This window comes from Channa argus, chromosome 19 (genome assembly GCF_033026475.1).
Source record: "Channa argus isolate prfri chromosome 19, Channa argus male v1.0, whole genome shotgun sequence".
NCBI classification, from domain to species: Eukaryota; Metazoa; Chordata; class Actinopteri; order Anabantiformes; family Channidae; genus Channa; species Channa argus.
Window position 1 is genome coordinate 13,594,533 of NC_090215.1, and position 17,500 is coordinate 13,612,032.

A 17,500-nucleotide genomic window follows, 5' to 3' on the forward strand; every position below is an offset into this window, starting at 1 on the left:
ATGTGCATTTTCATTCATACTTAAACTGTGACACTGTGTCAAACCTTACAACATCTTGTTAGTATAAAATATGATTATTGAGTCGCACTTACTTTATATCTACATTACACAAATGCCTTTCCTTAGCCACCCCAGCACAGTTAAGTGCTGGAATTACAAATAAAGCATTGAGGGTGTTAAAGGTGATTTGCTGTTGAGGGTTTTATGAACAGACAAATGAACTGTGAAATGTGCTGCTCATTGAGCGAGTTAAATTAGCCTCCCAATTCATAATTTGCTCAGGTACACAGCCTTCCACGCACCAGTATAGTGAAGTGACACACATTATATTAAACAACCATGACATTGTGAATATTAGATATTAATGCTCAAGATCTAACTTATGGTCATTTCTGCAGAAAAAGAGAAAAAATCCTAAATTAGTCTTTGGTAGTAGAATAAAGAGGGATTTAATCCAAAGTTGCAAATGTTTTAACATAAATTCATGTGGTGGGGATGCTCAAAGTAAAAGGAGTTCCAGTTCATGGTTCCCAGTGCTCTGCATTCAAATATATTAAGGTCCCATTACAAACTTTCATCACAAAACACTGAACATCTTACAGAGTTGCTAAAAGCTTTGATGTATTAATAAATGTTTGTGATTGCACGCACTTCAATATCATTACAATGATTAGGAATCAAATTCTCTATTTAACTTTTCCTGATTTCTCAAAAGCTCTTTAAAAAACCATCATTGCTTTATAATCACATCAAACTGTTACACAACACTGTCAGTTTCAAAGCTGCATCATCCACTGCAACCTACTTATGTCAATGCATATTCTCCATAAAGCTCTTTGCTCGCCTCCAGTGTAAGAAACGAAGAAATGAATCACAACACCTTCCCTCAGAGCTCCCTATAGCTGCTTGCACTCTGACTTAGCTGAGTCTGTTTATTGTTAATCTGTATCTACGACCAGCAGCTTTGAGTGAGTGCAGTATGAGGAGAAGCACATATTTCTACACTGTCAGTAGTGTACAGTATGTTATGTCCTGTCCAGTCATTCATTTCACTTACCTCTGCTCAATTCTCTTTCACTCTTCTCTCTGTATTTCCTCAAAACACTCCACGCCGGCACCTCTCTATTCTTTGATCATTTCTCTTCCTCTTTCTTTCTCCACCCAACTCTACGTTTCTATTCTGTTCTGCTGAATAAAGAGCACCATGGCTTTCCTCCCACTGGCCAAGGTTTACTTCATATGATCATCCCCAATTACACATTCATTGGCTACCTAATCTCCATAAACACTCTCCACACAAACATCACTTGATGCTGGAAAACCAAAATGGTATTTCTGTAGGAGAATTAATCAGATTTTGGCATGAAAAAAAGTTACATTGAAGAATGAGGCTGCACAGCAGGACTTCTGTAGTACAGCCCCAGCTATCAACATGTTCATCTTTATCCTAGTCGAATTCCTCTCTCCCTCTCCAAGCTTCCCTGGGAAGTCTACACAGCACACTGGCTTAAAAGTCTGCTTGTAAACCACATTACTAGTTTCAAATAGCCTTCGATGATGACCCAAACCAGTGCAACGATACATTTTCAAACGGTAAGCTGTGCTCTCTGCAAATCCAGCTTTTTGGCAGTGGCCCCGGGCCTTAGGGTTCAGGCTTGGCCAATATTCAAGGGCTTAGCTGGTGCCTGGAACCCATGCGTAAGTATATCTGAACCATTCATGGCTATGACAATGCACTCTTTCTATTATAATTCAGCCGCAGCACATCTGTTGTAACGGTTATGAACACACTACAGAATTCTTAAGTTGTGAAAAAAGATAAAACAAAAAAGTATAAAATCTCAGCAGACAAATCAGCCCATAAGACTACAAAGTCAAATTCTGTACATTAGATTATATCATGATGTAAATATAATCTATTATTTAATCTACTTTGTTCCTCTGTTCTGTGCAAACATCTATTGCATGTCAGTTTATCCTGGAAAAGAGAGCCCTGCTCTTTTTTTCTTCCAGAGGTCACTATGGAGTTTTCCCTTATCTTATTTGGGGGTCTATGGATTGAAGGTGTGGTTTGGAAACCCCCTTAAGGCAAATTTGTGATTAGTGAATGCAATTGTAAAAACTCTTACAGCTGTTCTAAAGAAGCTTTAGCTATCTGGATGAATGAAAAATAACACCTAAATAGTTACATTACTCCTTAATCCAGTTAGCCATAAGATAATAAATGGACAAAGAATTCCAGGCTAACGCCTCAAAAAGTTCATAAAGTCAAGTTTTAGGCACAGTCTAAAAATGGGTTCAAAATGTCATCTGTAATGCAGCAGAAAGAAAATAAGATGATTCTGGAAATGTGTGGATGTGTCTTGTAAAATAGCGTAAAATAATAGTGTTTATTTTATTAATTGCTGGGTATATTTCTCTGAACTAAAGGATACTAAGCTCTGTGGCTCAATTTATAGTAACACGTGAAAGTTACAAAGTAGAGCTAATATATAATGTGCCACTGCTCTGCCTGAAGAGTTTAATTTTTATATTTGTTTAGACACAAATATATAACAGTAATGAACAGGATGGAATACTGGGGTAGCGGATCAATAAGCAAGTGAACGAAGTAAAACAAAAATAATCAGTCAGATTATAACTTTCATACAGATGTTTTATTTGTGCCGTTTGATAAAATACAACTTGAACTCCTGTTTATCATCTTCACAACATTGCTCAAGTGCTTTGACTTAGGCCAGGCAGAGATAACATGTTCAGCACTTTTATTTGCTATTACACACTTTTACAGACTTTTTAAGCTGTTTATCTCTCCACTGCCATCTGCTCACTCACCAGTTATCATCACACCAACAGGCGAGGAACATTTTAACTAAATGGCCTCTGTGAAACCTCCTTCTCACTTTGTCTGTCATCTCTGCGTCTTTCCCTCAACCCCATTTTCCCTGTTATTCACCCCTCTGCCACTTTGTACTTGGCGTTTGCAACTCTTTCTGTCTCACTTCTGTTGCCCTCAATGTTAGGCTGTTTACAGGTGAGTTTTCACTCAGGCTGCACTGAAACATTAAGGATGGCACAGGGAAAAGATCAGAGGTGAATTGTGAGTCTGCAGGTAAGAAATCTGACAGCATTCAGAAGCTGTCATAACAGAGAAATAATATAGTATATGTCAAAGTTATTTTTTCTTCATGCACACTTCATAGGTGCAAACTGACTCACGCACCAGTAAAAACTGCATCCAAAACTGCTTGGAGCTGCACAGTTTACAGTACAATAATAATAATCCTCTGGAGAATAAGCAAGAAAAGAACTGCAACTCACCTTCTTTACTGTCTCATCTTTGGCATCTTTTCTCTCCTGTGCTTAATTCCAGGCCACTCTTCATTCATGCATGCACATTTCTCCACCTTAAAGTACATAAAGATAGAGTTTGAGAATTCATCACAACATATCAACAAACTCCTGTGGTGCCCCAGTGGCTAATGTGCTGGACCATGTGTCTGATGCTCATGCTGTAGTGTTGCTCCCTGCTTAATTACTGGTGAAATGCTGGTGGGGATAGTGGGGAACATAATTATTCCTAAGAAGAAAAATATATATACAAACACTTGCTGCTTTTAAAGGAAAAATTTTGATCATCATTGACCAGAGTGGTTGGATTAATCAACATTAAAACGGCTGTGTGCATAATCAGCTAAGCCCAGAATTGTTTGGCTGTAAAATCACAGCAGCAACACATTGGTTTTGATTCCAAACCCTGTCTTTTCAGAAAAACATCTAAAAAAAAATTACACAAATGGAGGGAGGGGATGTGCAGAATTCATTGCTGACTAGAAAAAAAAAAACAATAAGGGGAGGAAATTCATTTTAAGTTCATTTGCTCTTCGTTAAATCTGGGATCTTGAGGTGTTTTGAGGTTGAACTAGTTTTTATCTGAAGGCGATGACTCACTCTTCTTTACAATAAAGCAGATCACCAACACACTACTCAGATTGCAACAGTGGTCTGTCATTTTGTTGAGCATTTTTCCCCTCACATAAAAAAAGCCTTATGTAAGAAAATCCCGCTCTGAGACACACTTACATAATATCCCTTGTAATAACCCATCAAACTGGAATTATTACTGTGCTTTGGAGTATAAAACAACTCTTTGCAAATGAGTTTTCTGGAAAGCATCCATTCCACAATATCCCAGGTAGGTGATGAAGAGGAGGTGGCAGGTAGTTCAGTGTGGGGGCACAGAGCAGATGGTGGTCTGTCCGACTCTTGCCAGGTCGGGCTTGGTTCGAACAGGTTGCATACAAACAGGTCAGAGGGAGGACATTAATACTCCCGGGGAGCTTCAGGCCCTCTTAGTTTGACAAGGATACAGGGATAACAATAATACAAAAGTCTTGTAATATAAAGTTTATGCACAGTTACTATTGAATCATATTACAAAACAATTTGAATCTGGAGATTTATCTACTGTGATATTTTCATTGAAAGCTGTTCAGCCGAAGATATTTTTATTGTATGTGTATATAGGACTAATCAGGTTTTGCCTCCTTACTGAAGACCTTATGTATCTCAAACAAGTTAAATAAGAACTGGTGCAAAATCTGAACCTTTGAAACACACAGATAATATTTTCCATCATATTACTAACTGATCCTGTTACAAAAGCCAATAAAGTTGATTTTAAGTTTTTTTTTTTTTTAAACCAGCAGTTTGGTTGCTCTGATTTTAAGCAGTGGGCCATTTTGTAAACTGGGTCCGTTTTCCTACTAGTTCATTTTCTTTTCACAGAAACACATCAGGAGAAGTAAAGGAAGACCCGTCTTGTTTGCAAATTGGTTAGTTAGATTTGGGGTGGGAACACAAAGGTAAATGCAGGAAGTAGATCCTGTTGTGTACCGGTGAAGATTCCTGAGTGAAAATTGTGATAAAATGTAAAAAGACTACACAATTCGCATTAAGTTATAAACATGGCGATTATCTGGGCAGTAAACCGAGCGAAACATTGTAGAAGAAGCTCATACAAAACATCCAAAAAAATACCACACCACTTTGTAAAGGGAACACGCTTTCAACTGATGTTTTTCTTAGAAATGCTATTTTGGACTTAATCAAGGTTGAATCACATTCTAAACACAAGCACACGTTCGGGACTTGATCGAGAAGGTCTTGTTCTGGTTGTTTTGGTCGACACCTGGATGCATCAAGAGCGAAAAACAAAACAGACCTCAATTGAACCGGACTAAACGAGGTGGGTTGGAAATGTTTTTTGACTTGTTTGAACTTGGCTGAACGGGCATGTTAGTATTAGTGTCTCATGTCCAGAGAATGCAGTTCAAACACCCAAAGAGCATTTCAAAACTGTGACACTGTGACAATATTACTTTTCAAGTTTTCAAATGAGTTAAAAGTGAAAAACAACAACTACTTCAGTCAAAGCTGTGATTTCACATCTCCTGTGTCCTTTCTTCTCTGTCAATCACGTCACCTCTACAGGGGAGAATTTCAATTTCACACTCTGCTGGGGTTGCATAACACATATAACTTAAACACGGGTACAGAAACGAAGCGATGGGAGGAAGGCTGGCCTGCTGAAAATACATCATCATACTGTATGTATTCATAAATGAGTAAACAACTCAGGTATGAACATAAATGAATACATCAAACAAGTCATTGGGATGCTAATACAGCTTTGAGACATACGATGTCACTGTTCTAAGTGAAAGTAAGCAGTGAGCGAAAAGCAGACCCAGTGCCTATTTCCGAGCTCTGTCTACTTTCAAATTAAAATGATGTGCATGCCCTCAATAATTAATAATTACATTAAACCTTTATTATAATCTTTAAATTAATTTCTTGACTCTGTCCAATCAGAGGCAGTGATTAGAAAGAGTTTTTTTATTATGGTGTAGTGGTTTGTGTGTGGATGAGGAACATTTGATTTAATTTAACCAAAGGCAGGTTTAAGTGCCTATATGTCTAGATTTGTAAGGTTCCTGTAAGTCAAGTGCAGTTGTCATAATCACTGTAGTCAGTATCTGCAATCTGATTAATACATGAGAGTGCAATAAATACAAAAAAGACATCCGTCAAAAGGGGAAATGGCTGTGGCTTTCTATAGGGAATAAGTGAGGAGAGTGACGTACACTAAGAGATGGGCAGGAATGAAAGACGACATGAAAACAGAAGTAGAAAGGCAGAGAAAAGAATGAGAGGACAATAAAAGAAAAGCTGTACAAATGAGAGAAAAGCCTCCTTCTTTTGTTAAAAAGAAACTCCATATGCTGGAGTGTGATACAGAAATAGGACCCTCGGTATTCATGAATCTCTTAGAGCGCAATCAATGGGGTAAGCGACACATAAAAGATGAGGCTGAGTTTGACCTGTGCACCAAGGGAAAGGGGAAATGTTCTGCAGAGCCTGGACCAGAGGAGATGGCAATTTAGACTCTGTGAGGGCATCCTTTGAAGTTTTGGCAGATGAGAATAGGCTGTGGATCAGCCCATGGCCCCATTGCATTAACCCCCCAATCCCCAGCTATGCTTGCACTGAGTCAGCAGCAACAGCAGCGGGTTGTCTGCCTGGCCAGCGTGATGCATAATCTCCATACTGGTGTAGCACAGATACATTATACAGAGCCATTATTCAAAGTTCAGCAGTGATTATCTCTGTGCTTTATTACATTTTCACAGCAGCATGACTTGATACCAGTTGGCCACAGCTCTGATGTTGATGCTTATTTTGGACAAATCTGGAATTTGTGGAGCAAGAGCTCACAGCAGTATTTCAGAAGTTATTGTGCGATTCCTTATCTGCAAGCAGACAGCACAAAGAAACACACACAAGCAAGGACCTTTATCTAGTTGAAGATCAAGATCTGTAAAGATTGTAAGTCACACAGATGTGCTACACACACACACACACACACAAACACAAACTGACCGTTAGCACACTTTTGACTGATTGTTTGAGGCATGTGGGCACTCTGGTGATAAATAGAGGTGAATCACATCAGAAAGAGGATTAAAGGGGCTGTGAAAAAGCAGAGAATTATTGACGGAAAAGAGGGGGATTTAGATTTAGCTCTGCCAGTCCAAAAGAGCCCCTAACCCCTCCCATCTCCCCTCTACATACACACAGTTAGACATGAACTAGTGATGACTCAGTAAGACCGTCTTAGGTCACATTGGTCTGACTTTGCTCGGGAAATTATAAGTCCAATCTGCCCTGCTCTGACCCGACTTTTTCTATTAGGCCTCATCCCATCACCGCAGACCCAGCCAGCGACACACAAATAGTAGCATCCCTCGAAAACCTAAGGGCCAGATCAGTGCAATACATAGTGGATCCAAACAAATGCATGGACACAGAATGAGATGTGAACTTGTAGAATCTCATGTCTCTGCAGAAACACACACACTAATCCGATTCAAAATACACCCAAATGTCAGTGTGATTAACATAATTCCGGATTTTCAATAAATCATGGGTGATTAAACTAACCAGTATACCCCTCTGAGGCTTAGTCCATCTCTTATGGTCTTTCCTGCTTCACAAAGACCTCAAGAAAAAGAACATTTTAAAATAGAGACAGAGAAATACTTGCACTTGGGGAGGGAAACAAAGTACACAAAACTATCTATCTTTGCAAGGGCACAAAGATATGTACAGTATTTGCAATTGAAATGCATGGTGTCATTCAGAGGCAGGGAGGGTTGATGGCACCCCACCTGGCTGGTTAGACTTCCAAAGGGCAAACTTAATGAATTCACTGTGCTGTAATGTGAGAACCACACACCAATGACAGGTGTTCATTTATTAAAAAGCTGATGTTTCTGTTTATATAAATGTACAAGTGACAGTCCTGTAAATTCAAACAGAGAATTCAGTGAGACACTTCTCTGTGGCTCTTGAGGGGAACAAAACTGTTAAATTGGTGCAGATGTATTAACTCTGATTGCCTTCATCCTTTACTAGAATCAAATCCGCATATTTTTGCATTAGGTTTCATGTTTAGTCTCAATTTCCAACGGCACAGGTACAAAAAAATTATCTAAAGTCAATATGTGAAAATAACGCTGCTTTCTTTAAGAGAGATGTTGTTCATCCAACTTGATGATCTAAGGATAGATGATACTGTGTGTTACAGATGATAAAACCCTCTAAGACAAACTTGTGATTTTAGGATATTTACTTTAAAAAAATATTCTAACCTCCCATTAGTGCATAAAAAAAAACCTTTCATAAAATATTCTCAAAGTTGATCATCACCAATATGTTGTCAGCTTGTGGGAAACACTGAGTAATCCGGTGGGAAGAAAGCAAAATTAGACATATGAATAATAATAAGTTAAAGTATATGCTGACACGTGCCTTCAGTGTTAGCAGTATAACTAACCTTTGCAGAGAACAAGAGAAGCATACTGGAGCTTTAAAAAAGATATGCAATACCTTTTGTCATTGCCTCTCTATGCAATTTGGCATCGATGTCACTTCATATTAGAACAGGATATGGCTTATATTCAGGAATACATACAGACAGCGGCCAAAACAATCAGATATGAGTAGCAGATTTGGCATTGAGCGCGAAGGCCCTGTGGTGTGAATGTAGAGGGAGAGTAAAGGAGACGTATGTAGCATCTGTAGTCTGAAATGAAATGAAAACCGATATGATATCTACAGAATCATATTTCGAATCACAAGAATTGTTGGATTTCTGTTGTATATCTCATTCTGACACAATAGGCTGATCGTGGTTTTCTGCTTGCTTTCGTTCTCCATTCAGCTTGCTATTGCCAGCATCACTGATAACCACACATTTAACTAACTAACAAGATATTTGCTAGTAATAAAAAGTTTTGGACACATAATTTGGTTCTAAGTTCGACATCAGTTCCCTCCCTGAACTCCTGTCAGCATTGCGTTCGTCCGCGCTCTCTTTGAAATTTTTATTTGAATTAAGAAATCCAAACACCTCACATTGCCAGTGTGTTCAGTTATGGCTTTCTCCTGTGTGAGACAGGTCTGGCAATGTGAGATTTCATTTCACCCAGATGTGTGTCATTGAGTCTATAGTCAAAAGCAACCATGTCATTAAGTAGAAGTCACATCCTTCTTTCAACACATGTTGAAATGCACCCCCCCAAACACACATCAATTTAAGGCTTAGCCACATACTCAGAGAGACATGAAACTTTAAGTCAAGGTATATACTAGCTTGAACATCAAGGCACCGAAACATTTCTGCATATCACTTTCATTGAAAATACAATATAGTCTAATAAATATGATTTGATGGGAATGCTTGACTTCAAGGCAAGAGCTGTGAGAAGTGGAAGCAAAGAGTGCACTGTTAATAGACAGTCTCATCGCAGCTCCAGTACATCTCTACTCATATGCCTCCCTCTCTATTCATAACTGTCTGTCTTATCTCCTCTCTGCTGCTCCATTTCCAAGCATATTGCCCCCACAGTCTTATTTGTGATCGTTCTTTTTTGCTCTCTTTCCCTCTTTTGTTCAATCCATGGATAATCTGTGTAGCCTCCAATCCTCACTATATTTCCCATGGAGACAATCTCTTTCCATCTCTCCTTGGCTCCTTCTCTCACCCCATTGCTTTCCGCTGTTCACTCAGAATAACGGCAGCGATCTATCAAAACATTTTCTGTAATCTGAGGGCAATTTGCTGGACCTGACATCAGCCTTTTGCTATACTGTTCCAAGACACAGCTCTAATAATAACACAGAGAGATCTGATTAATACGGTGTTGTATATTCGGTGCAGCAACACAAGCAGGGAAAGTGAAGCAACAACTGTCAAGGCTAGTGTTTTTTTTTTTTTTACATATACACAGTGTTGCCATGGACTGTGAATGACTGACATGGGCAGAGAGGAAGGGCGAATGCAAATCGTGCTTAAAGAAAAGGGTGCGCACAGTGATTAAGTGCGAACACAGGCTGGGGATTCCAATCAGGCCAAATCAATGTGAACTAATCCTTTGCCAATTAAGAAACCGTGGTTCAACGCCCAGGACCTAATTCAATTTCTTTCTGAGTTCTGGCTGTGAAAGGATTGATTGAAAGTCCTGGACACAAGCCAGGCGAATGAGAGAATACAGTTATGGGAAAAAAAATGTCTTTTAACACACAGCTCTTGGCATTCAAGAGTACATTGATTGCAGGTCAGACATGAAGTCTTTCAACGTGTCAGCCTCATAGCTCAGGGCTCTGCAGTCCTGGAGATTAGCCTCTTTGTCACCTTTGCTCGGTAATAGCATTTTTTTTGTTTGTGTTTTTCTCATTTGCACTGTTACAGACTAATACTTAATTTCAAGACATGATCACCAAAACAGTGATTACTATGCTCCTGATGTAGATGAGCACAAGGCTCAAAGTGGATGTTTTGTTTAGAGACAGAAAGTGAGGGGTGAGAAGGTGAAAACGAGTTTCTCTTTTATTACTTTTATAAAAGCTGGTGAAATAGCAGTTGGTTGTCAGAAGAAAATTTACAATATCGGCTTCTAACATTTATGGCTAGTATGGCACATAACAACTAAAACTTATCTCCTTTATTTTGTTCTTTTTTCTTTTTTGTAGGACAATGGTGATGTTTGGCACAGGAGAATTTGACTATACATAGGTGATGTGTGGCACAAGATTTGACTAGTGTTTTAAGAAAAACACTAAAAACCATATGTATAAACTCCCAAGACAATGTTGTTTTTTTTTTTACTTTTGGGGTTATCCTGTGTGTTCAGGGTTGCCACAGCAGATCATTGTCTGCATGTTGATTTGGCACAGTTTTTACGCCGGATGTAACCCTCCCCAATTTCTACTGGGCTTGGACTGGCACTGCACAGCTGGTGATGGGAATTGGCTTTTTTTTTTTTTTTTTTTTTTTAGGTGTTCAGTTTCTTGCCCAGAGACACTTTGACATATAGCCAGGACCGGGGATTGAACCACTGACCCTGGGGTCCATGGACGACTGCCTTACCAACTGAGCTACAGCTGCCCCCAAAGGAAAATATTTTCCTACAAATCAAAATGTGCCTCACAAGCATTTTATTCTGCTTTCGAATGATTAAGCTATAATTATTTTAATGGTTACATTTCCATTTTTTTTCCAGTTACAAAAATCTGAAGCAAACAGCCCAATGAGTGGTGTGTCCAGTCATATATAAGATTTGTGTGTCCAGATATAAGAATAATTAATGTTGATGTCCAAATGAAGGAGAATACTGTGAATCGTCTGTTGTTCAGCCTACTTGAAATAATTTATGTGTGAAGTCAATGCATCCATTGCATTGCTACATCATAAAGAATACAGGGAAAAATGTTTTCTGGTTTGTTTTATCCAACCAGGAATAATACTATCCTCGCACAACGACAAAATGCACCTAATCACCAAAAGCTGTTTATTGAACTCCTTTCATACGTTCTATGTTGCATTTTATTTATTTTATTCTAAACTTAATTTGACACACAGTGGTTATTTGGAAAACACTAAGTCCTTTGAATTTATAAAACTGCTTGCATAACTGCAGCATCCTCTTGAGAAGCAATAATTCACTGATATTTCCTTGACTAGTGTCAAGTGACTAGTGTCAAATGTTTTTAACATTATGTAAGTCAAGGATTCAGAGGTTTTGAATAATTTAAATGAAATTTGTGCCAAAACATACAAGCAAACAAACAAACAAACAAAAAAGCCACAAATGTGGCTTACTGAAACTCCACCTACAGTGCAAGGTGCACACACTGTTAAACCCTCACATGGAGCAGAGGGAGATAAAGAAAGGGAGTGAGAACAAGCCTCATGTCATCTACAGCAAGTAAAGTGGGGCTGAATGAGCATCTAGGCTGCCACTTGGATGAGTTACAGCTGACAGACAGATGCATCGTACAGCTCAGAGGACCAACAAAGGAACAAACACATGAGTTAAAAAAAAAAAAAGAGAGAGACAGAACATGGAGACAAAATGAGGACTGTGTGAAATTCACAGGAGAGATGTAGTCTAGTTTTCTAGAAAGCCAGACTGTCTTATAATCTTTGACAAAACTGAAAGAAAACAAGACAAATGAGAGAGGATATTACTGAGTGTTTTTAAAACCCAAGGAACACAACACCCAAGTAAGAACTGCTTCATTTTTGAGATTCTTGGGACAGAAAGGTAGAGAACAAGCTAAACCAAAGACAGTTTGTTTAGCTCAGTGGCATCCAATCAACGTCCTTTGCCTGACTGTATACACTCTCATAAAGCAGAAAATACTCATACTGTTTCTTATTCATTGGTTATCACACAGAATTAACTTTTATGACCCAAACATCTTTATAACAAAAGAGCAAAATAACAGTGCTATAAAACTGATACCAGCACTCAGGTTTATGATGTCGTCATAAATTCAGCATTGTAAAACACAGAGGCCTTAGGATCTGACTGGACAATGTGCAACCAGAACTAGTGCTACTACGAGACTCAAAATCAATCCACTGTGCTCCACACAGTGCCCCCTTTCTCTGCTCTGCTCTTCTACCATCTGCTACATTCTGCTACAGTCTGCGCAGCCCCACAAGCACTTAGTGTATTAAAAAGATATGTCTCATGTAGTATAATAGCTGTACAAGAATGTTTCTATTGTTTTGATTTGCCCGTTTGGACTGTGTTAACCTATCTGCTACTATATAGTGAAAAAGTGAAAATAGTGTATGTGAGTGATTAGGTTTCCTAAAGACCGTTTTGACACAATAAAACAAGGATGAATCAAGGTCCCTCAATGGTCACTTAGTTCCAATAATTGTCCCAGTAAGACATCCCAGTGAGCTAGCATGCATATCAACTGTCTCACTTAAGGAGAATGTGCTTTTTTTAGTATGACTCTGAACCAGCTTGCAAATTTCTGTGAGTTCCTGAGAAGATTAATTAGACTTTATTTTTCTCTTAATAGATGTGGTGTAAAATTTGGAAATGTAAAAGGGGAAACAGTAAACTTCAATTTTCAAAAATAAGGTAAAAGTTTAACAGTCAGCCTTTTGCACAGTGGTAAAGTAAAAATGTATGTTTGATTATGTGAATATCATCTGAATGTTGTAATAATGTGACTTACTGTATGAAACAGTTAGGGAGGAAAACAATGAGCAAGCTAAGGTGGAGAGGTGTGTGCTGCAACTTTTTTGGATAAGGGGACATGTTTATGCCCGGGAGACAAAAAGATAAAAAGTGCATTGCACGCCACTGTTTTCTCACTGTGATAAACCTGTGCAACATGGTTTGCATAATTTTGCACAATTATGCAAATATCAAATATAATTATACAGTATCTTTTTTGGCCTCGGGCACCACATCCATGCTCCTGCTCCATGGTACTCATACAGTAGTCAAACTACCTTCACTTAAACCATAATTTTATTCTGCTCCAATGCACCACTGGGCAATCACCATCCCAGCTGCAACAGTGCACTGCACAGTACATGCCCGAATAAACAAACCCAGTCCAAAGAAGGACGGGGTTTCTATTACTTATGCCTCTACAAAACATTCTGTTATGAGAAGAATTTTTAGATTTGTTTCACTTAAGTCATAAAGATTAAGAAGATTATAAAGATTATATATTAAGATTATAAAGTTTAACATGAGAGAAATGTGCTTGTTCCTTCCTATGGCTGAGATTTAGATTGATATCACTCTCAGATGAGTTATCTAAACCCGGGAAGTGATTAGTGTTGCAGACTTGAGACAAGGGGAAACAGCTAGCCCTGCTCTCTTCAAACCTGAAAAATCAAATAAAAAATATGCCTACCAGCACCTCAACAGCTCGATAATGAACATATTATATCTCATGTGACACAAACACGAACAGACAATATAAAAATGAAAGACATGATTTCAGATTTATGTTTCACTTATCTGCCTCTTGGCTGTTGTTCTACTGTTAACAGACAAACCTAAAAGTTTTATCAAACTTCCTAAAAACCTATTGCCAAGAAAAATACAAATGTCTCCCTTATAATTTTGCTTTCATAAGTATTTGTCCATATTAATTTGAAGTGATTTAAAAAAAATAAAAAAGTATTTAAACGTATTAAACTAGGGTGGGACATCACAAAACAAAGTGGAATTAATTGAGCAGTATGGTAGGAACAGAGTTGAGGCTGAGCTAATTATGATGATGTGTATGTATGTTGTTGGGAGACTTTTTTAAATCGTTCATGAGTGGGTATGACCAAGACCAGCCCGAGATGGCTGTAAAGGTCTAGCAACCCCCCAACCCCCATCCCCATCCCCTTCTTCTTTGCTGTGTCCTTGCCCTGGGCTGCAGTTATCCTCCTTTTCCTGCTCCTTTCTTTCCCATTATTCTTCTTTCGGTCCTTCATCCTTTTATCGTTTTCATCTTCTCTAGTCCCATCCTCTCTCTCCTCATTCCTCCCATTTTTCTCTTTGTTTCTGTAATCCCAATGTTCTACTCTCGCAAAGCCTGTCAGGCTGTCCCCCCTCCCGCTTGAAAGTCACAAAAGATATCACTGCTTTGACAGCTCTTGAAGATTTGTAGCGTTCAACAATCAAACCACCTAAATAAAAGATGGTGTTCACACAAACATGGGCAAAGTAACTGTATAAACATTTATTTGCATGCAGAGAGGGAAACATGAACCTGCAGACTAAACACTCACCTCTCCATCTGGCCAACACTAGCTAGCTCTCTGAGCCATTCCCATAGGCTGCATACAAAGTCATTAAATCAGCGTGTGCACACTATATGCTATCTACCATTAACTTGTTACCTAGTGTGTAACTGTTCACAACAGTCTGTGGGTTTACAATTAATGCAGCGTGGGCTCAGAGTTACGTAACACGAGGGTCTTTTGAAAATGGGCATAACTCATCACAAAGACTGAAGCCTGGGTCTATTAAAAAGGTATATTCCTGTTTATGAGGCCTATATGACATTAATATGTTTCTGTGATATGAATATTAAATTTTTATGAGCCAATAAATGTGCTGTGTTACATATTATATGTGTGTTAGGTGTGAGTGCTTGCATACACGAACGCGAAACAGATGCCTATGGTTAGATTCATACACACCAGTGAAACATCAAATCAAACACCACATACTTTATTCACAGCACAGTTGATGCTGATCTCACAAACTCAACCAAATCCATGGCAGCATCTCTCTCGTAACTGCTTTTAATATTGTAAACCCCGTGTCACCTCTGTGTCGTCATACATACTGGTGAGAGCAGCTCTGCTTGATCTGTACCTCAGCTAATCTGAAGTGAAGCTAGTCAGGCTATCAGTGGGGAATTTAGGGGGATTACACATGCTGAAGAAAATAGGGCTTAGACACTATACTACAAATCCTGGTGCATGCACACATTAACGTGTGCACAAATGCGCACACATATAGCTGTAAGAGGGCTACAGTGTGATGTCTGTCGTTGTGTCTTACCACTGCTCTAACCTTATAAACCTTTTTCAGAATGGATGTTTTTGTACCGCAATATAACATCTAAGTGTGTCCCTTTATAACTCTGAATGCTCTATCGGCAATAATTGAGAAAAATGTGGCTATTTTGCTATTTAAAGTTAAAATCGTTCTCTTGTGTAAACTTATCAAATGTGAACGTTGACAGTTTTTCTACTTGACATTATAATACAATAAAAAGTGGTTAATGACATTACTCTGTTCTCAAGAAAATTGTTATAATTAAAAATTCTTTCTCAAAATAATCCACTAAAATAAGTAATTACTAGTTTATGTGTGTGCAACCCACTAGTGAGGATTTGACTTTTAGAGGCCTGAAATGCAATATCACAACATGGAGGTGTTTGAGTGCACTTAAATTCTGATGACTCAGCATCCAGGTCCTCTCTGTACTGTCCCTGTCTGCACATGCACTGTGCCAGAGGAGCTGAGAAAGTTAAGGGAGTCAAAATGACTCAAGAGGAGGTTATAATTGGCAGCAAGTGCAGTGGTTACATCATCGACCAAGACCTGTAGTCGGTGTCATCACCTGAGGGAAATGTATTACTTGGAGGCCAGTAGCACTGTCAGCCAGGAGTTACTCCACCCCCTGCAAGTGCTAAAAAATATCATATTAAAAAAATATAATATTAATCGAAATTTCACATGCATTCAGCATCATAAATACACATCCATGTGAGCATATATGTTATTATAAGCACTGCAAAGTATTCAAAGCTCTTCAGTTTTTACATTTTCCCCCAAGGCCCTTGTACATGACCTTCAATAATTTATTCTTCTAAAGAGAAACAAGAAAATAGACACATACTGCAGCAACTGTGAATAACCAAGAAAGACAAACAAATAAAACACTTCTGTGTTAAAAGCAACATTGTTTTTTCTTCCCCACCACAAACAGACAAAGAACTAGATACAGTATTCGAAGAAATATATGTACAAGTACTGTGTCAAAATAAGTCGTACTGTAGAACGATTCTGCTTTTCTGAGAGAAGCGATCAATAATTACATCTCTCTACATGAAAACAACATAATCACTTGCTGTTTTCTGAAATAGAACAACATCGCAGAAATTGAAGGCATCACAGAACACTAATAAAGTAACCCCAAGAAGTAACTAGATGTAGAACAACATAGCTTTTGTAGCCAAAACCGTTACTGTTAATCATTCTTATTGATGTTTGCTTTGGGGCAGTCAGAGGTTGTTGACACATCACTATGGAGTGGTCTAGTTTGTATTGGCACTGTGTATAAATCAATAGACACACACTGATTGTTAGGTATCCTATTACTCTCGCTGTATTGCTGCCAGCAGAGTTTTGACAGGTTATTGTAGAAAATGTTAGATATGGTTAATTTTGCAATAGGCACAGTGATTATCCTTTTGGTGTCTTCACACTAAAGGACACAACTTTGTGTTAGCCATTTACAAATATCTAGTTTTTTTCTTAGCAATGAAGTACCTAATTAATTTTTCCATCTATCAAGAGTATAAAGCTATTTAATCCATTTTTGGCAGTAAGCAAACCCTTAATTAGATGCTTAGTTGCTTGGTGTAATTTTTACAGGATTTGTTCCAAGGTACTGTGTGACTCAAATGCCAATGTATAATGTATTTTATTATTATTATTATTATTTTAATCAAACTGTGTAGTGGTGATGCCCTAAATTGTCTGGCATTTGGGAGGTTCCAAAATCAACACAAACAGAAAATGAGTGCAGTCAAAATTTCTAAAAAGAGTTTGGGCCTGAAGGAAATCTTCCATTTATCACAGGGTCTAAACGTGACAAGTTAATTCTAACATTTAGCAAACTCAACTGCATATGAACAATGTTTCAAAAGGTGCACGAATAATAACAATCTTCAATTTTTCCTTCACCCATTTCCCTTATTGTACCTGTTTAGATCAGAGAAACATAAATAACTAATGGCTTAATGGTGCACATGGAGCGAAGCACTTTGTTTTTATTTAAGGACTGCATAAATTACAGCAATACAAGGTATAATGACTCATGC

General features: G+C 38.3%; 1 protein-coding gene across 2 annotated transcripts in view; it reads right to left on the bottom strand.

Annotated features, from left to right (window-relative positions):
• dlgap1b (discs, large (Drosophila) homolog-associated protein 1b) overlaps positions 1–17,500 on the bottom strand; it is an 82,709-nt gene that overhangs the window by 49,272 nt on the left and 15,937 nt on the right. For both annotated transcript variants that reach the window (XM_067486603.1, XM_067486604.1), the window contains exon 2: positions 3,322–3,407. The gene's annotated coding sequence lies outside the window, so the exon portion shown is untranslated. The remainder of the gene's footprint in view (positions 1–3,321; positions 3,408–17,500) is intronic.